Here is a 22,181-nt window from a genome sequence, read left to right as displayed (position 1 = left end):
AGGTAGGAGTATATTGCTATAAACTTCCGTCTTAGAACTGCTTTTGCCACATCCCATAGATGTGGGTCATCGTGTTTCCATTGTCATTTGTTTCTAGGTATTTTTTGATTTCCTCTTTGATTTCTTCAGTGATCTCTTGGTTATTAAGTAGTGTATTGTTTAGATACATGTGTATCTATACACATGTGTTTATATTTTTACAGATTTTTACAGATTTTTTCCTGTAATTGATATCTAGTCTCATAGCATCGTGGTCAGAAAAGATACTTGACACAATTTCAATTTTCTTAAATTTACCAAGGCTTGATTTGTGACCCAAGATATGATCTATCCTGGAGAATGTTCCATGAGCACTTGAGAAGAAACTCTATTCTGTTGTTTTGGGATGGAATGTCCTATAAATATAAAATAAGTCCATCTCGTTTAATTTATTGTATAAAGCTTGTGTTTCCTTATTTATTTTCATTTTGGATCATCTGTCCACTGGTGAAAGTGGGGTGTTGAAGTCCCATACGGTGATTGTGTTACTGTCAATTTCCCTTTTTATGGCTGTTAGCATTTGCCGTATGAATTGCGGTGCTCCTGTATTGGGTGCATAAATATTTAAAATTTTTATATCTTCTTCTTAGTTTGATTCCTTGATCATTATGTAGTGTCTTCTTTGTCTCTTGTAATAGTGTTTATTTTAAAGTCTATTTTGTCTGATATGAGAATTGCTACTCCAGCTTTCTTTTGATTTCCATTTGCATGGACTGTCTTTCTCCATCCCCATCCCCTCCCTTTCTGTCTGTATGTGTCCCTAGGTCTGAAATGGGTCTCTTGTAGACAGCATATATACGAGTCTTGATTTCATATCCATTCAGCCAGTCTGTGTCTTTTGGTTGGAGCATTTAATCCATTTACATTTAAGGTATTTACTGATATGTATGTTCCTATTACCGTTTTCTTAATTGTTTTGGGTTTGTTATTGTAGGTCTTTTTCTTCTCTTGTGTTTCCTGCCTGGAGAATTTCCTTTAGCATTTGTTGTAAAGCTGGTTTGGTGGTGCTGAATTCTCTTAGCTTTTGCTTGTTTGTAAAGATTTTAATTTCTCTGTCAAATCTGAACGAGATCCTTGCTGTGTGGAGTAATCTTGGTTGTAGTTTCTTCCCCTTTTATCACTTTAAATATGTCCTGCCACTCTCTTCTGGCTTGCAGAGTTTCTGCTGAAAGGTCAGCTGTTAACCTTATGGGGATTCCCTTGTGTGTTGTTGTTGTTTTTCCCTTGCTGCTTTTAATATTTTATCTTTGGAGTTAATTTTTGATAGTTTGATTAATATGTGTCTTGGCATGTTTCTCCTTGGATTTATCCTATATGGGACTCTCTGCACTCCCTGGACTTGATTAAGTATTTCCTTTCCCCTATTATGGAGGTTTTCAACTATAATCTCTTCAAATATTTTCTCAGTCCCTTTCTTTTTCTTTTCTTCTTCTGAGACACGTATAGTTTGAATGTTGGTGCGTTTAATGTTGTCCCAGAGGTGTCTGAGACTGTCCTCAATTCTGTTCATTCTATATTCTTTATTCTGCTCTGCAGTAGTTATTTCCACTGTTTTATCTTCCAGGCCACTTATCCGTTCTTCTGCCTCAGTTATTCTGCTGTTGATTCCTTCTAGAGAATTTTTAATTTCATTTATTGTGTTGTTCATCATTGTTTTTTAGTTCTTCTAGGTCCTTGTTAAACGTTTCTTGTATTTTCTCCATTCTTCTTCCAAGATTTTAGATCATCTTTGCTATCATTACTGTGAATTCTTTTTCAGGTAGACTGCCTATTTCCTCTTCATTTGTTTGGTCTGGTGGGTTTTTACCTAGCTCCTTCATCTGCTGTGTGTTTCTCTGTCTTTTCATTTTGCTTAACTTACTGTGTTTGGGTTCTCCTTTTTGCAGGCTGCAGGTTCGTATTTCCCATTGCTTTTGGTGTCTGCCCCCAGTGGGTAAGGTTGGTTCAGTGGGTTGTGTAGGCTTCCTGGTGGAGGGGACTAATGCCTGTGTTCTGGTGGATGAGGCTGGATCTTATCTTTCTGCTTCTCAGGACCACGTCCGGTGGTGTGTTTTGGGGTGTCTGTGACCTTATGATTTTAGGCAGCCTCTCTGCTAGTTGGTGGGTTTGTGTTCCTGTCTTGCTAGTTGTTTGGCATAGGGTGTCCAGCACTGGAGTTTGCTGGTCGTTGAGTGGAGCTGGGTCTTAGCATTGAGGTGGAGATCTCTGGAAGACCTTTCACCATTTGACATTACGTAGAACCAGGAGGTCTCTGGTGGACCAATGTCCTGAACTTGGCTCTCCCACCTCAGAGGCACAGGACTGACACCTGGCCAGAGTGCAAAGACTCTGTCAGCCACACGGCTCAGAAGAAGAGAGAGAGAGAGAGAGAGAGAGAGAGAGAGAGAGAGAGAGAGAGAAAGAAAGGAAGAGAAGGAAAGAAAGAAAAAATACGTAAATAAAATAACATTATTAAAATAAAAAATGATTATAAATAAAAAAAATAGAAAGTAATAAAAAAAAAAGAAAAAGGAAAGAAAGAAAGAAGAGAGCAACCAAACCAAAAACCAAATCCACCAATGATAAGAAGCACTAAAAACTATACTAAAAAAAAAAAAAAAAAATCAGACAGACAGAACCCTAGGTCAAATGGTAAAAGCAAAGCTATACAGAGAAAATCACACAAAGAAGCATACACATACACACTCACAAAAAGAGAAAAAGAAAAAAGAAATCTTTTGGGAAATCTGAGGTCTTCTGCCAGAGTTCAGTAGGTGTTCTGTAGGAGTTGTTCCACATTTAGATGTATTTCTGATGTATTTGTGGGGAGGAGGGTGATCTCCACCTCTTACTCCTCTGCCGTCTTGAAGATCCCTTATATTGTACACTTTAAATGAATTACAAATTTTTGATCAATTATACCACAATAAAGAGGAGGGAAAACTTAAAAATAAATGGCAGAGTCAGTGTTACAGAGTGCTGGCAGCCCTGTTCTCTGATTGGGCTAGGCTCTTCATTCTTGGTTTTAAGAGCAGTTGGTGGGGCGAAATACCATCTTTGTATCCATTTTAGGTAACTCCTCATTTGTGAAACAAACTCAGATTCTATCATATGTTTAAATCCAAATAGTTTTATCTAAATCCAGTTCCGAAAGACTCTAAATTACTGTACTCCCAGATTGTGGCATAACAATGTCAGTTTCTGTTTCTGACTGTGTAGTGAATTTTTAATCTTTTGTAAAATTCTGTGGCATTTGGAGAGAAACTGGGAAAGGCTGATGTGGTGACTGGAAATTAAAAACTTTATGATCAAAGAATTGCATGAGTATATTTAAATAAAGTTAGTGGGTATGTGTGTATGTGTCTGTGCATAGAGATACAGATAAGAGGAAAATTATCACTTAAAAGACAGATACCCAAATATAAAGAGTTGTTTCTCTGGGTGTGGCCTTATTCTGGGTGTGAGGAATTTTAAATATTTTTCTTCCTTATTTGTTATAATTATATTGTATTTCTTGTAAATGAGATGTTAGCATGAGTCTTCCTTCTACTAACATCTAGATAGGATTGTTTAGAGCTTCCCATTCCACACAATGTGTTTTTCCAAAGATCTCTTGGGGAGGTTTATATTATGCTCATGTCTGACTCCAAACTACTTCCTCAGAATTCATTTAATTCAGGAATGGAATCACCCTTCTTTGCTTGCTTCCTTTATGTTACTGTGTAGAATCCCAAATATGAACCTTGAGCCCTCACCCAATTTCCATAAAAGCTATTCTCATAGGGCAGATGTATGTGATAGACTAAACTGATAATCTATAGGAGCGTATGGACATATTTATCCTGTAGCAAATGCCATTTCAAATTAGGAAATCTTTCTTTGTTAACCCTCTGTAATCGAGGTCTTTTTCATCAGTGGTCTCACCTCTCATAGATTCTGGCCACACACCATCTTGACTGCTTTTCTCTTTCCTCCTTTCCAGCTCTTCTCTCCAACTCCTTTTGTCCCCAGATAGCACAGGGAACTCCAAACTCTTCTTACTCTTTTCTGTAAAGCAGCGTAATTTTTCTCAGCTTCCAATCACAAAACTCATTAGGATGTTCAGAACAAAAAGATTTCCTTTGCAAAGAACTACTAGAAATTGTGGTCCAAAACAGCACTTTCCCCCATTATACTTCTTTTGTAAAAAAAAAATAAGGATAAAGATGGCTTTATTATTTTTCTATCAGTCTCTCTCCTTCCCGTAGAAGGTATACGATAGAATGTAAGATAAGAAAGCAGGCTCTTAATTTGTTCTCCACTTTTATTTTCAATTTGTATCAAGCAATCCAAGGTCAACACCTTTTCAGAAGTGTAGGTCCTATGAGAGCAGCCTGCCTGAGGGCATCCCAGAAAGCTATGATGGCCACATCTTGGAAGGTTGATATTAGTTTTTGGAGGAAAATGTGGAAAATTCATGGGCAAAAGGAAAATGTGTACTTTTCCTTTGTTCTCCTAGTTGAAATTTTAGACATTTTTACAAGGTTGAACTCCTTTTAGAATTAAAGCAGCAAGTCATGGGTTTCTGCCAGGTATGGGCACATACTTTGTAACTTTACAAGTGCAAATGTATTTCCACCTGTTCTTGCTATTTAGCCACCTCTGGTTGTATGACCTAAAAGAGGCTCAAAGATGGATTAGGTGGATAAGAACATAAGTGTTCCTTAGCAGAATTTATTTTAAATTTTATTCAGTTATAGGTGAGATTTCTATTACGGGCTGACCTTGATTTGAATGGTACCCATAACTTTTGTTTCCATGAGCTATTCTAATGTAACTTGCTGTCCACAGTGTGATCTACTAAGGTGGTGGCAGAATCCGTGTGACTGATAATCACGTGCTTTTGGCCACTATTGTGAAGCACTGGGCTTGGGAAGTCCTCTGGGCTCCCGAACTAAGCATTCAAGATACGATGTTCTTTATGGACTATCCTTAATATATCCTTCAGCCTGCATTTCCTCATTCACTACTCATAAATAACTGATAAAATTCTGGAACCTATCATTATCTTTCTCTTTCTTTAGTACAGAATTTCCCACACTTTGGTGGTGGAGTAGTATTAAAAATTCAGTTTTCTGGGCTTCACTTCAGACCCACTGAATCAGACTCTGATAACTAGTCACATTTTCTGAAGCCCTCCCCACCCTCACTGGACTTGAGTTTGGAGGGTCCATAGGGAGGGGAGGGGAATCCTGGCATCCCTCTTTAGAAATGTGTGGACATAACATTCTATATTTTTCATATTTGGACTTCAGAAATAGCTGTGGAACTGCAGCAAAGTTCTATTTAACATTGTGTTTATGGAGTGGCTCTTCTCTTCCTGGTTTCAAAGAATTACATTTGTATACTGATATGGTACCAAACTTGTCAAATAATTTTCCAGGACCTATTGATATGACCATTGTCTTTAAATTTGAATAATTATTGACCATAGGTCAACGTTTCTAATAATTTATAATTTGAGTCATAGTTGTGATCTCCACTCATAGATTCACAATATTAAGCAAGTATTGATTTTCCTGGTTTGTGTATTTTTGAGCACATTCAGATTGATTTGTAAGCATTTTAGCTAATATATTACATCTGTAGTAAATAGGTGAGATAGACCTAATGTTCTTTTTTTTTTTTTTTTTTCTTGAACTATGTTTTTTTATGTTTAATAGCATGGTTAGGCTAGTTTTATAAATAACAGTTTTGTGTTTTATATGTTCTATGCCCTGGAAAATTTCATAAAGCACTGAAATTTTCTGTCCCCATTCTGATTGTGCTGCATCATAGCAGGATTTTGAGGCCTGTGGGAATAGGAAGGTCATTCTGGTTGAGGCTGGGTCAGGATAGGCTGTTTAAAAGGTGAGCTTGGTACCCATGGTACCCAGAATATTCCAGTCTTTTTAGTCCTATGTACCTTCATTTCAGCAGCTACAGGTTACTTGGAGAGTATCATAAAGAACCAGGTGCTCCTTTTGGATGAAGACAAAGTGTGTCTTTTCCATTCCAGGAAGAAGGATGAAAGAGCTCAAACTTTCCTTTGACACACGGTGCTGAAAAAGTCTGAAAGATCATTTTATCCTTGCCACGTTGCTATGGTAACCTGGCTTTCTGCAGCTAATTGTGTGCTTGCTTTTTTCCTTCTTTCCAAGTAGAATGAGTTGTACCCATGCTCAACAACAACAGTAAGGCACCAAGAAATATGGACTGACCATTCTGTATTTATGGACATTTGCATTTAAGAATAATTATTAACTATACATGGGAGAGAGGAACCATGAATTTGAGTCCTCAAAGTAAAGCAGAACATTTTCTATTTATCTTATTGATGCTTTTGCTCTCCTGTAGAAATTGGCTTTTGGTTTAAAAGATGAGGGTGACATGATAATTTTTGTTCCTTTTTAAAGGCATGCAGCCAAGAAGTGAAGCCATGGGAATGTATGTTTGCAGCAAATTTTGGCTTAAGCAGTGAAAAATCTGTCCTGCTCAATGGTAATTGAGTATTCCTGTGGTAAGACATGGAAGTAAATTGAAATGGGGCTGTAATTTAAAATTATGAGCAATTCATGCCCTACTTCCAATGATTCTGTCATAAATAAGCCCTCTTTTGGTCTGATATAATTTTGTTTTTTAAAAACCCGTGTAGCATAAAACTGATGGATATCTTTTATTTTCCCATGAGGTTAAACATTTTGTTTAATTTTGATAAAAATGAGAAAAATAACTAAGAAAAATTCTGTCTGTAGGTAGGTCATGTAGCTACAGAAGGACATTAGGAAGCTATTCTATTCAGTGAGTTGTGATGAGTCAATATGGAATCACATATGGCAAAGATCTAGAACACTGAGCTACTAGGACATACCATAGCTAACATTAATTATACCTCCAATTCTGATAAGAATGGTTTATGTCATTTCTCTTTGAACATAAATGGCCTTATTTTATTTATTTTAAAATTAGAGTAATGAACTAGCCTTGGGTAATTGTTAAATTCAAAGAAGCAAGTGATAGTGACACAATCACTATTCATAGGCAGGTGGTATACTGTGTTATATTATAAACTTGGATGAGCCAAACTACAGTGAGTTGAATTCTTCAGATGTTTAAGATGGTGAAGGAGAGCAATTTATTTCAGTTGAAGAGACGAGGTAGTTTCTGAATGAGGGAACTAATATCTGTGAGTGTTATATGTCCTATATTTTAAAACTGATCTCATTTTATCATCATCATAGCTTTGGGAGGTAGCTAGAATTGAGCACATTTTGCAAATGAGTGAACTTGAGGCTCAGAAAACTTAAACCATTTGCCCAAGTTCAGAAAGGTAGGAGCTAGTCAAAAGAGGGATTCAAATGCAAGTCTGTTGGTCTCTAAAACGTGTTGGTGCCTTTCATGAATGATGAGGTATACTTGAATGTTTATGAAAAAGATGACTATGCTCATTATATTCTTTAAGAAGAATACGGCCAAGGATAGTTGAGGCCTCAAGGGGAAGTAGTTCAAGGTCTCTCTTTGCCATTTTTTTCACCTCTCTCTGGTTCTTCCATAAAATGAAAAACAGTGATTTGAATTGTCATCATAGTTCAATTTACTGGTTCAGCTCAATTGCTAGAAGATGGGCTTTCAAAGGGGTGGAAGTGTGACATATGTGGGCATGGTTTACACACTTTCCCACCTCTTCCTTCTAAGCCCTTAAGTAGGAGGTGGCTGAAGAGTCCTTTCACAGCTAATTAATAAAGTAGGACTTTACCTCCATTTACTTATCATTATTCTGTAAACATACCTTCCCTGGAATCCACCTAGGGAAGAGCGGCTGTGATCTGGGGGCAGATTTCAGGGCCTCTGGTCATAATACCACCTAGAAACACCCCAGGCCCACCCTATTTATAATAAAATAAAAATGAAAAGTTCAGCAAAGATGTCTTTGTAATTGTCTATAGAGTTGTGGTTGAAATCCCTAGAAGAAAAAGAATATGAAAAGAACGTAGACATGAAGGAAATTAGAAGCAACCTGTGTGGGGATGAGAATTCTGTCTACACAAATTAGACAGTACAAATAGAGATTTAAAACGACTTGTGTATGGATGTAATGATTCAGTTCAGGAGATGTAAGGAATCAGACCCATCTCCTCTGATAAACACAGACCTGAGAGCCCTATTAATATAGCAACTACACAGAAAGACTTAGGTAGAATTGTGCTGGGAGATGTTATACCTTTAAAACTTTGTCCAGTCTTAAATCTTTAACCACTGAGTAAAACTACAGTTTGAATTTTTGGCCCAGAAATCTTAGCCTTCCTAACATGATAGTTTGTACCTTCCTTAACCCCTTGTAGTTGGACTATACAATCCTAGAAAAACAAAAAAATAAATTGAGCACAAAAACAAACCAAACAAAGAAGACTCATAATGTGAATCCTTTTGTGTTCACTTCAGAATGATCATTATGTTGTAATTTAATGTTTGTAATATTTAAGGCAATGTAATATCTAAGTGCATACATAGTGTTTAATTCATTAGATTGAATAAAGGATTAAGCACTTAAGAAAGCACTTAGGGAGGTGAAGTACTCACACATCAAATATATTAAATGTATTAATCCAGTTTGAAATGTTGAAAGGAATTAAACTAAGTTAGGGATAGATTGCTTAGGAGAGTCTAATTTGCTCAACTTCTGTTAATGAAACACTAGTCAAAAATAAGGAGTCAGACTGTCTGGATCCAAATTTGGAGGCTGTTGATTTATGGGCTCATGATCTTGGACAATTTACTTCTCCACCTTGTGACTCTGTTTCCTCATTTGTAAAAAGCAAATAGTAGTAAAAAAAACAGTAGTAAAATAATTTTACCTACTTCATGCGGTGGTTGGGAGGCTTAAAAGGGTCAGGATATACATGAGAACTGCTTGGAGCCGAGCCTCGTGCACAGTAAGCCTTACATGCATGCTAGCTATTGTTAAGAATAGAAGTGTTTGTTCTCACACTGTGCTTACCCTTAGCTTTTTGCCTGCCTCAGGGAAGCCTTCCATATTCTCCCTCAGCCCCACCCACATCAGAGTAAGTCCTTTCTCATATGCCCTGATTACTACTTCTACTTCATAACACTTATAATGGCATTTGAATATGTATGTCTATCTATATGTGCCATTTTGTGGTTGAAAGAACACATTCCTAAGACCAAAGTTAATACCAATTTGGGAGCTTTACTTGCTTATCTTGCTTTTCTTGAACTCCATGCTAGGGTCTACATAATCACAGTGTTACTTACTAATTCACCATTTTCTTCCCCATCCACTTCCCTCACATTCCTTAACCTGCTCACACACCTTTCTTCTCCAGCCTAAGACTGACTTATTCTGATCCTTTTTCCTTTCCTCATTTTTTTGTACCATAAAAGCCCAGAGGCCTGTTCTGGCAAGATAGAGCACTTCTCAAAGGATGGACAGGATAAGAACCTGAATGGAAATATTAAAAAGTGCTTACTAAGTACTTGTTGAATAATTCAGTGTTTTGAAAAAAATTTCATTTATTATTAGGGTTGTTGGCATTTTTGTTAAAAAATGTTGAATAATTTTTGTTGATTAGAGTAGGGCCTATCAAATTTATATACTTGATTTGATTAATTTATTCAAGAGAAACAACATTCAAGTTGTAAACCCAAGTGAAATACATTAGTACCTTCAGGGTGCAACTTGGGAAATTCTTTTTGTAATTGAAAAGAGTTAACACTTTTTCAGGTGTACTATGTGCTTAGATTGTTACATAAATTAACTTATTTCTTATGTCTGCAGTGAAGGTAGATGTTATCATTCCCATTTTATAACTTGGAAACTGAGCCTCAAGGATGTTTAGTGATTAGCCAAAGGTCATGAGACTCTAAGTGATAGAGAGGGTCTAAACATTAGGTTCAAGGATCTAAATCTTACAGATTTTTACATCCTACCACCTCTGAGGATGTAAGCTTGTAGGAAACTTTGCCTCACCTTGGTAAACTCTTAGTTTGAAAACATTCTTTGTACAGTAGTCCCCCTTATCCATGAAGAATACATTCTAAGAACCCCAGTGGATGCCTAAAACTGCAGATAGTACCAACCCCTATATATACTATGCTTTTTCCTATATGTGCATACCCATGATAATTTAATTTATGAATTAGGCACAGTAAGAGATTAACAACAGTAACTAAGAATAGAACAATTTTAACAATATACTCTAATAAAAGTTATGTGAATGTGGTTTCTCTCTCTTTCCCTCAAAATGTCTTATTGTATAAATTTTTTTAAAAGTCTTTATTGGAGTATAATTGCTTTACAATGGTGTGTTAGTTTCTGCTTTATAACAAAGTGAATCAGCTGTACATATACATATATCCCCATATCTCCTCCCTCTTGTGTCTCCCTCCCACCCTCCCTATCCCACCCGTCTAGCACCCGTCACAAAGCACCGAACTGATCTCCTTGTGCTATGCGGCTGCTTCCCACTAGCTATTTATTTTACATGTGATAGTGTATATATGTCCATGTTACTCTCTCATTTCGTCCCAGATTACGCTTCGCACTCCCCGTGTCCTCAAGTCCATTCTCTACCTCTGCGTCTTTATTCCTGTCCTGCCCCTAGGTTCTTCAGAACCTTTTTTTTTTTTTTTTAGATTTCATATACATGTGTTAGCATATGGTATTTGTTTTTCTCTTTCTGTCTTACTTCATTCAGTATGACAGACTCCAGGTCCATCCACCTCACTACAAATAACTCAACTTTGTTTCTTTTTATGGCTGAGTAATATTCCATTGTATTTATGTGCCACATCTTTATCCATTCATCTGTCAGTGCACACTTAGGTTGCTTCCATGTCCTGGCTATTGTAAATAGAGCTGCAATGAACATTGTGGTACATGACTCTTTTTGAATAATGGTTTTCTCAGGGTATATGCCCAGTAGTGGGATTGCTGGGTCATATGGTAATTGTATTTTTATTTTCTGAAGAAACCTCAATACTGTTCTCCATAGTGGCTGTATCAATTTACATTCCCACCAACAGTGCATGAGGGTTCCCTTTTCTCCACACCCTCTCCAGCATTTATTGTTTGTAGATGGCCATTCTGACCGGTGTGAGGTGATACCTCATTGTAGTTTTGATTTGCATTTCTCTAATGTTTAGTGATGTTGAGCATCCTTTCATGTGTTTGTTTGCAATCTGTATATCTTCTTCGGAGAAATGTCTATTTAGGTCTTCTGCCCATTTTTGGATTGGGTTATTTGTTTTCTTGATATTGAGCTGCATGAGCTGCTTGTAAATTTTGGAGATTAATCTTTGGTCAGTTCTTTCATTTGCAAATATTTTCTCCCATTCTGAGGGTTGTCTTTTCATCTTGTTTATGGTTTCCTTTGCTGTGCAAAAGCTTTTAAGTTTCATTAGGTCCCATTTGTTTATTTTTGTTCTTATTTCCATTTCACTAGGAGGTGGGTCAAAAAGGATCTTGCTGTGATTTATGTCATAGAGTGTTCTGCCTATGTTTTCCTGTAAGAGTATGAGAGTGTCTGGCCTTACATTTAGGTCTTTAATCCATTTTGAGTTTATTTTTTGTGTATGGTGTTAGGGAGTGTTCTAATTTCATTCTTTTACATGTAGCTGTCCAGTTTTCCCAGCACCACTTATTGAAGACGCTGTTTTTTCTCCATTGTATACTGTTGCCTCCTTTATCAAAGATAAGGTGACCATATGTGTGTGGGTTTATCTCTGGGCTTTCTATCCTGTTCCATTGATCTATATTTCTGTTTTTGTGCCAGTACCAAACTGTCTTGATTACTGAAGCTTTGTAATATAGTCTGAAGTCAGGGAGCCTGATTCCCCCAGCTCCATTTTTCGTTCTCAAGATTGCTTTGGCTATTCGGGGTCTTTTGTGTTTCCATACAAATTGTGAAATTTTTTGTTCTACTTCTATGAAAAATGCCCTTGGTCATTTGACAGGGATTGCATTGACTCTGTAGATTGCTTTGGGTAGTATAGTCATTTTCACAATGTTGATTATTCCAATCCAAGAACATGGTATATCTCTCCATGTGTTTGTATCATCTTTAATTTCTTTCATCAGTGTCTTATAGTTTTCTGCATACAGGTCTTTTGTCTCCTTAGGTAAGTTTATTCCTAAGTATTTTATTCTTTTTGTTGCAGTGGTAAATGGGATTGTTTCCTTAATTTCTCTTTCAGATTTTTCATCATTAGTGTATAGGAATGCAAGAGACTTCTGTGCTTTAATTTTGTATCCTGCTACTTTGCCAAATTCATTGATTAGCTCTAGTAGGTTTCTGGTAGCATCTTTAGGATTCTCTAAGTATAGTATCATGTCATCTGTAAACAGTGACAGCTTTACTTCTTCTTTTCTGATTTGGATTCCTTTTATTTCTTTTTCTTCTCTGATTGCTGTGGCTAAAACTTCCAAAACTATGTTGAATAATAATGGTGAGAGTGGACAACATTGTCTTGCTCCTGATCTTAGTGGAAATGGTTTCAGCTTTTCACCACTGAGAACGAGGTTGGCTGTGGGTTTGTCATATATGGCCTTTATTATATTGAGGTAAATTCCCTCTATGCTTACTTTCTGGAGGGTTTTTATCATAAATGGGTATTGAATTTTGTTGAAAGCTTTTTCTGCATCTATTGAGATGATCATATTGTTTTTCTCCTTTAATTTTTTAATATGGTGTATCACATTGGTTGATTTGCATATATTGAAGAATCCTTGCATTCCTGGGATAAGCCCCACTTGCTCATGGTGTGTGATCCTCTTAATGTGCTTTTGGATTCTGTTTGCTAGTATTTTGTTGAGGATTTTTGCATCTATGCTCATCAGTGTTATTGGCCAGTAGTTTTCTTTCTTTGTCACATCTTTGTCTGGTTTTGCTATCAGGGTGATGATGGCCTCATAGAATGAGTTTGGAAGTGTTCCTCCCTCTGCTATATTTTGGAAGAGTTTGAGAAGGATCAGTGTTAGCTCTTCTCTAAATGTTTGATAGAATTCGCCTGTAAAGCCATCTGGTCCTGGGCTTTTGTTTGTTGGAAGATTTTTAATCACAGTCTCAAGTTAAGTGCTTGTGATTGGTCTGTGTATATTTTCTGTTTCTTCCTGGTTCAGTCTCAGAAGGTTGTGCTTTTCTAAGAATTTATCCATTTCTTCCAGGTTGTCCATTTTATTGGCATATAGTTGCTTGTAGTAATCCCTCATGATTCTTTGTATGTCTGCAGTGTCAGTTGTTACTTCTCCTTTTGCACTTCTAATTCTATTGAATTGAGTCTTCTCCCTTTTTTTCTTGATGAGTCTGGCTAATGGTTTATCAATTTTGTTTATCTTCTCAAAGAACCAGCTTTTAATTTTATAGATCCTTGTGCTTGTTTTCTTCATTTGTGTGTCATTTATTTCTGATCTGATCTTTATGATTTCTTTCCTTCTGCTAACTTTGGGGTTTTTTTGTTCTTTTTCTAATTGTTTTAGGTGTAGGGTTAGGTTGTTTATTTGAGGTGTTTCTTGTTTCTTGAGGTAGGATTGTATTGCTGTAAACTTCCCTCTTAGAACAGCTTTTGTTGCATCCCATATTTTGGATGGTTGTGTTTTTATTTTCATTTGTTTCTAGGTATTTTTTGATTTCCTCTTTGATTTCTTCAGTGAGCTCTTGGTTATTTAGTAGTGTATTGTTTTGCCTTCATGTGTTTGTATTTTTTACAGAATTTTTCCTGTAATTGATATATAGGCTCATAGTGTTGTGGTTGGAAAAGATACTTGATACAATATCAATTTTCTTAAATTTACCAAGGCTTGGTTTGTAACCCAAGATATGATGTATCCTGGAGAATGTTCCATGAGCAGTTGAGAAGAAAGTGTATTCTGTGTTTTTTGGATGAAATGTCCTATAAATACCAATTAAATCCATCTCATTTAATGTATGATTTAAAGCTTGTGTTTTCTTATTTATTTTCATTTTGGATGATATGTCCATTGGTGAATTTGGGGTGTTGAAGTCCCCTACTATGATTGTGTTACTGTCAGTTTCCCCTGTTATGGCTGTTAACGTTTGCCTTATGTATTGTGGTGCTCCTATGTTAGGTGCATAAATATTTACAATTGTTATATCTTCTTCTTAGATTGACCCCTTGATCATTATGTAGTGTCCTTCTCTGTCTCTTGTAATAGTCTTTATTTTAATGTATATTTTGTATGATATGAGAATTGCTACTCCAGCTTTCTTTTGATTTACATTTGCATGGAATATCTTTTTCCCTCCCTTCACTTTCAGTCTGTGTGTGTCCCTAGGTCTGAAGTGGGTTCTTGTAGACAGCGTATATACGAGTCTTGTTTTTGTATCCATTCAGCCAGTCTATGTCTTTTGGTTGGAGCATTTAATCCATTTACATTTAAGGTATTTATTGATATGTATGTTCCTATTACCATTTTCTTAATTGTTTTGGGTTTGTTATTGTAGGTCTTTTCCTTCTCTTGTGTTTCCTGCCTAGAGGAGTTCCTTTAGCATTTGTTGTAAAGCTGGTTTGGTGGTGCTAAATTCTCTTAGCTTTTGCTTGTCTGCAAAGATTTTAATTTCTCCATTGAAACTGAATGAGATCCTTGCTGGGTGGAGTAATCTTGATTGTAGGTTTTTCCCTATCATCACTTTAAGTACGTCCTGCCACTCCCTTCTGGCTTGCAGAGTGTCTGCTGAAAGTTCAGCTGTTAACCTTATGGGGATTCCCTTGTATGTTATTTGTTGTTTTTCCCTTGCTGCTTTTAATATTTTATCTTTGTAGTTAATTTTTGATAGTTTGATTAATATGTGTCTTGGCACGTTTCTCCTTGGATTTATCCTGTATGGGACTCTCTGTGCTTCCTGGACTTGATTGACTGTTTCTCTTCCCATATTAGGGAAGTTTTCAATTATAATCTCTTCAAATATTTTCTCAGTCCCTTTTTTTTTCTCTTCTTCTTCTGGGACCGTTATAATTTGAGTGTTGGTGTGTTTAATGTTGTCCCAGAGGTGTCTGAGACTGTCCTCAATTCTCTTCATTCTATTTTCTTTATTCTGCTCTGCAGTAGTTATTTCGTCTGTTTTATCTTCCAGGTCACTTATCCATTCTTCTGCCTCAGTTATTCTGCTACTGATTCCTTTTAGAGAATTTTTAATTTCATTTATTGTGTTGTTCATCATTGTTTATTTGCTCTTTAGTTCTTCTAGGTCCTTGTTAAACATTTCTTGTATGTTCTCCATTCTGTTTCCAAGATTTTGGATCATCTTTACTATCAATACTCTGAATCCTTTTTCAGGTAGACTGCCTATTTCTCTTCATTTGTTTGGTCTTGTGGGTTTTTACCTTGCTCCTTCATCTGCTGTGTGTTTCTCTGTCTTCTCATTTTGTTTAACTTACTGTGTTTTGGGTCTCCTTTTCTCAGGCTGCAGGTTCATATTTCCCATTGTTTTTGGTGTCTGGCCCCAGTGGCTAAGGTTGGTTCAGTTGTGTAGGCTTCCTGGTGGAGGGGATTGGTGCCTGTATTCTGGTGGATGAAGCTGGGTATTGTCTTTCTGGTGGGCAGGACTGTGTCCAGTGGTTTTTTTGGGAATCTGTGACTTTATTATGTTTTTAGGCAGCCTCTCTGCTAATGGGTGGGATTGTGTTCCTGTATTGCTAGTTGTTTGGCATAGGGTGTCCAGCACTGTAGCTTGCTGGTCATTGATGGGAGCTGGGTCTTAGCATTGAGATGGAGATCTCTGGGAGAGCTTTTGCCATTTGATATTACATGGAGCCTGGAGGTCTCTGGTGGACCAATGTCCTGGACTCGGCTCTCCCACCTCTGAGGCACAGGTCTGACCATTGACCGGAGCACCAAGACCCTGTCTGCCACATGGCTCATAAGAAAAGGGAGGAAAAGAAGAAAGAGAAAATAATAAAATAAAATTATTGAAATAAGAAAAATATTATTAAAAAAAATTAAAACTCATAAATAAAGAAAGAAGAGAGCATCCAATCCAATAAACAAATCCACCAATGGTAACAAGTGCTAAAATCTAATCTAAAAGAAACAACAAAAAAGAAAAAAGCAGACAGACAGAGCCCTAGGAAAAATGGTAAAGGCAATGCTATACAGACAAAATCACACAAGGAAGCATACACATACACACTTACAGAAAGAGAAAAAGGAAAAGTATATATATATCTATATATTAAACAAGAAAAAAAGGAAGAGAGCAACCAAATCACTAAACAAATCTACCAGTGATAATAACCTCTAAATACCAATCTAAGATAAACATAAAACCAGAAAGAAATTAGGTGCAGAAAGAAAACCCCAAGTCTTCAGTTGCTCCCAAAGTCCACCACCTCAATTTTGGGATGACTTGTTGTCAATTCAGGTATTCCACAGATGCAGGGTACATCAAGTTCATTGTAAAAATTTAACCCACTGCTCCTGAGGCTGCTGGGAGAAATTTCCCTTTCTCTTCTTTGTTCACACAGCTCCTGAGGTTCAGCTTTGGATTTGGCCCCGCCTCTGTGTGTAGGTCACCTGAGGGCATCTGTTCTTTGCTCAGACAGGACGGGGTTAAAGGAGCGGATGATTTGGGAGCTCTGGCTCACTCAGACCGGGGGGAGGGAGGGGTACGGATGCGGGGCGAGCCTGCGGCGGCAGAGTCCGGCGTGACGTTGCAGCAGCCTGAGGCGCACCGTGCTTTCTCCCGGGGAAGTTGTCCCTGGATCACGGGACCCTGGCAGTGGCGGGCTGCACAGGTTTCCAGGAGGGGCGGTGTGGATAGTGACCTGTGCTCGCACACAGGCTTCTTGGTGGCTGCAGCAGCAGCCTTAGCGTCTCCTGCCCATCTCTGGGGTCCGCGCTGATAGCCACGGCTCGTGCCCACCTCTGGGGCTCATTGAGGCAGCGCTCTGAGTCCCCTCTCTTCATTCACACAGAAACAATGGTCTCTTGCCTGTTCGGCAGCTCCAGACTTTTCCCCGGACTCCCTCCCAGCTAGCTGTGGCGCACTAGCCCCCTTCAGGCTGTGTTCACACCGCCAACCCCAGTCCTCTCCCTGGGATCCGACCTCCAAAGCCCGAGCCTCAGCTCCCAGCCCCCGCCCGCCCTGGCGGGTGAGCAGAGAAGCCTCCCGGGCTGGTGAGTGCTGGTCGGCACTGATCCTCTGTGTGGGAATCTCTCCGCTTTGCCCTCCGCACCCCTGTTGCTGTGCTCTCCTCCGTGGCTCTGAAGCTTCCCCCCCCGCCATCCCCCCGTCTCCGCCAGTGAAGGGGCTTCCTAGTGTGTGGAAACCTTTCCTCCTTCACAGCTCCCTCCCAGAGGTGCAGATCCCATCCCTATTCTTTTGTCTGTCTTTTTTCTTTTGCCCTACCCAGGTACGTGGGGAGTTTCTTGCCTTTCTTGCCTTTTGGGAAGTCTGAGGTCTTCTGCCAGCATTCAGTAGGTGTTCTGTAGGAGTTGTTCCATGTAGATGTATTTCTGATGCATTTGTGGGGAGGAAGGTGATCTCCACGTCTTACTCCTCCGCCATCTTGAAGGTCTCTTTATTGTATAAATTTAATGCCTTTTGCATCTGAACTAAGCACTTATGGCCTGTGGCCATAACTTTCGCAGTTTGAGGTGCCACAGCAAAATGAGTACGAATTCTTTTTCTTTTTCACAATTTCACAGATAGAATATTTTGTAGATTTTAGCAACCTCAGCATATGGTGTTTTTCCTTATTAAGTTGGGAACTTTCACCTTTTCACTCAAAGGAAGTGCTTTATGTCCTCTGTCTGTCTCCCTTTTTATTGAAGTAACAGCTTCTCCTTGGCAGAATTACCAGTATTATTACTCTTTCACTTTGAAGCATTATTAAGTAAAATAAGGGTTACTTGAACACAAGCACTGTGGTACCTTGACAATCATCTGATAACCAAAACAGCTACTCATTGACTAATGGGCAGGATCTGCTGGACAAAGGGATGATTCACATTCCGGGCGGGATGGGGCAGGACCACAGGAAATTTCATCACACTACTCAGAATTGCACACCATTTAATACGTATGAATTGTTTATTTCTAGGATTTTCTATTTAATATTTTTGAATTGTGGTTGAGAGGATCACTGAAACCGAGAAAGCAAAGCCAGAGGATAAGGGGACTACTGTATACTAGTCTCCTATCTGTGTGTAAATTACTTAATGTGTTAATTTCAAGGAAGCTGGAGTCCTAAAGAACTGTACAATTTTTTGTTTTCTGCACTGACTGTATCCCATTTCTCATCTTTTCTAAGTAACATAGAAAGTGTTTACGAATTTCTATATTGTAAGACTCCCTGTTCACATGAAATGATTCAAATTTAGCACATTTATTTCCAAATAAATTTTGGGGTATAGACAGTGCAGAAAACTCAGGTTTAGTGAAAACACTGGTGAATACTGAAAACATTCTTGGTTTTAAGTATGGATCTGGGAATGTTATTATGTAAATATAATGGAAATTTTATTTTTTGTGCTTGTAAGAACACATTTCTGAAGTTATTCCAGGAGTGTACTCACATCAGTAAGGAAAATCCTAATAGGTAAGGAAAGCAGCCCTCTCTTACTTTTTATTTGTATTGTTAAATATTATCAATTCACAATGAATTAAAGTAGTCTAAAAAATCTTTTCATTTAGGAACTGAAGTTTATAACATCCTTTTGAAAGAAGTTTTCACTGTAATGGAAAAATAACCATCTAACTGACCGTAGAAGTGAAATAAGTTAATTTGATCCAGAAGCTGAGTACAATTTAGGCAATGGTTGGAAGTGTATTGCAGCCGAACTGAGAGCTCTGTTTCCTTTGTTGGGGAGTAGGGAAGGAGGGGGACCAGCTCAGAAGTGAGTGAGGGTCCTGGTAATTGGAAATCTCAGTGTGTGGTTGTAGTGACAGACTGATGGGACTCACGTGGCATACAGAGGAGCAGAGTGTGCCAAAACATAATTGTTAAGACTGGAGTGAGAAGGAGAGGTACGTGAGAACATCGATAAGGTTTGTTACAGAAAATGATTTAAGAAAAATTAAGCAGTATGCAGTGATGGGAAATTAGAAAAAAATTAAGCTTACATAAACTTATTAAAGAGGACTACAGATTTTAAAATTTGAGAACTGGCGTCTTTAAGATGATTTTATTGGCTTCTGGAAAACATTTATCTGAAACATTAGACTTGATGGATTTTTCTATTTTCCTTCCTGAGCTCTTACCAGTTACATGTAAGCTATGCCACTGAAGTTGATTGGATAGTTTTTTTGGCTCAGATGACAGGGGAAGAATCTTAAAGAATGTTACATTTTGCTATATTGAGCCATGTATCTTTAGTTATCTTGAAAATAGAAGAAATGTTGAAGGTATTATCAGAATACCTGGGAATTACAGGTATCAGCTCCCTGCTTTTCTCAGGGGAAGGAAAGAGTTGGTTCACAGGTCCAGCATCTTAACTTTTCTGAGGGTGCTCCCCAGAGGACAGGCTGCCGTCTTGCCAGTTTTGGAGATCAGAGGGGATGGCACAGGCTCGCTCCCTGAGGGAGGATGGAGAAGGCAGCTTGAGTTGATAGATGACATAACACCTCCACCCAGCTCAGTAAAGAGTGAGTGGACAAAAACCATGGCTGCCTACTTCTCCCTGGGGAGGGAAAGAGTTTATCCAGGCATCTAATGTTACAGCTCTTCAGGAAGCTGGTCAAAGGCTTGCCTTCTGACTTTCCTGTCCCAGAGTGCTGATGGGACCTGGCATAACCTAGCTGCCTGGGGATAAGTGAGAACAGAGATGAAGATTTGGGCTGGGAGTTGCTCTCCCCCTGGTTCAGCAAGAGCAAGCAGATGAACAACCCCAGCTCCCAGTTTCTCAATGGGGAGAGAAAGAGTTGAATAGAATGTCCAAAGATCCAACATTTTGGGGGGCTGCTCAAAAGACATATCTGATAAAGTACTACTATCCAAAATATACAAAGAATTAAAACTCGACTAAGAAAACGGTCCAATTAAAAAATGGGTCACAGACACCTCACCAAAGAACTTACACAGAAGGCAAATGAGGATAGGAAAATGCTTCACATCATATGCCATCAGGAAATTGCAAATTAAAATACCAATGAAATACCACTACATACCTATCAGAAGGGCCAAAATCTGGAACACTGACAACAAATGCTGGTGAAGATGTGGAGCAATAGGAACTCTCATTCATTGCTTTTGGGAATGTAAAATTGTACGGCCACTTTGGAAGACAGTTTCTCACAAAACCAAACCTATTGTTACCATATGATCCAGCAATTGTGTTCCTTGGTATTTACCCAAAGGAGTTGAAAACTTATGTCCACACAAAAACCTCTACACAAGTGTTTAATGCAGCTTTATTGATAATTGCCAAAACATGGAATCAACCAAGATGCCCTTCAATAGGTGAATTTGATAAATAAACTGTGGTACTTCCCGGCAATGAAATATTATTTAGCACTAAAAGGAATGAGCCATCAGGCCATGAAAAGACATGAAGGAACCTTATATGCATATTATTAAGTGAAAGTCAATCTGTAAAGGCTGCATGTGGTATAATTCCAACTATATGACATTCTGGAAAAGGCAAAACTATGGAGACAGCTAAAAGATCAGGGGTTTCCAGGGGGATAAAGATGATAGGTCAAGCACTGAGGATTGTTAGGGCAATCAAAATACTCTGTATGATACCGTAATCGTGGATGCATGTCATTATTCATTTCTCCAAACCTATAGAATGTACAGCACCAAGAGTGAACCATGATGTAAACTATGGATTTGGGAGATTATGATGTGTCACGTAGGTTCATCAGTTGTAACAAATGTACCACTTTGGTGGGTTATATGGATAACGGGGGAGGCCATGCATGTGTAGGGGCAGGGGCATATGGGAAATCTCTGTACCTTCCTCTCATTTTGCTGTAAGCCTGCAAGGGCTTTAAAAAAATAATGTCTTACAAAGTCTTAATAAAAAACAAATAAAACAAGCACAGAAATGCAGGAAATGTCAGATTCCAGGCGACTAGCAAAACTGTTTTAAGTAATGCATTTGTATTTTTATATCGACAGTATGTGTATTGAAATTTTAAATAGGTGAAAAGAGTTATTTTTTAGTTGGGGATTCATATGTGGCAGACAAGGGGTCCAATCACCTGACCTTTTGACTTTTAAATAACATACTCTAATTTTGATGACTATTACCGAATGCAGGGTATGTGTGCTTATGCATCGGTTATAAGAATAACAGTGTAGAATGCAGCTGTCATAAAAAATACTGCTTAATCATTTTTGTTTGATGGATAAGAAAATTATGCCTCTGAACTGTGAATTACAAGATCTCTCGGGAGTAAACAGTTTGACACAAATGTGACATTTGAAAATGAAATTGCATCAATAGTGTGGTGACTCCGCCAGGTTTCACTGGAATTGCCGATAGTGATTTGGAAAAGAGCTGTGACTGACTGTGAACCTGCTTCCGTAGCTGCGCTGCTCCTTATCAGGCTCAGTGTCAAATAAACTTCATGAAGATTTAAAGCCTTGGAGATAAGCATGCAATTGAAAATGCATTTCTATTATGCACTTAAGGCAATGTGATCCTACCTGTTCTCTAAATGGAATTTTAAACGGCCGGAGCCATTGGAAACTAATTTTCTGGGTTGAATGCTAATTTTCAAGGATCATTCTTAGTATACTTCATTGTAATATTCCATTTAAAACTATCAGTTTGGAATTGCTTTAAGTGATTTTATAGTTGGGGATTATCGGTAAGAAGCTGCAAACTGATTTTTAGGGCACAAGCTTATTAAAACCAGCTTATGTTGCTGGTTTTTCTTACCCACAAGAGTTGTTGCCTAGCAAGACTTAACAAGTATGAAAACACCTGATTCCATTTGGCATGCTTATGATCCGCTTATGACTTAGACCCAGAGATGAGTGGCTTGCGTAAGCAGTCATCTGCTGTGCATGCTGAAATGATTTTTTTAAAACTTTATTTTATTGAAGTATAGTTGATTTACAATGTTGTGTTAATTTCTGCTGTACAGCAAAGTGATTCAGTTATACATGTATATATTCTTTTCCATATTTTTCCATTATGGTTTATTACAGGATATTGA

This window comes from Balaenoptera acutorostrata, chromosome 3 (assembly GCF_949987535.1).
Source record: "Balaenoptera acutorostrata chromosome 3, mBalAcu1.1, whole genome shotgun sequence".
Lineage (NCBI taxonomy): Eukaryota > Metazoa > Chordata > Mammalia > Artiodactyla > Balaenopteridae > Balaenoptera > Balaenoptera acutorostrata.
This window is presented reverse-complemented; position numbering follows the sequence as displayed.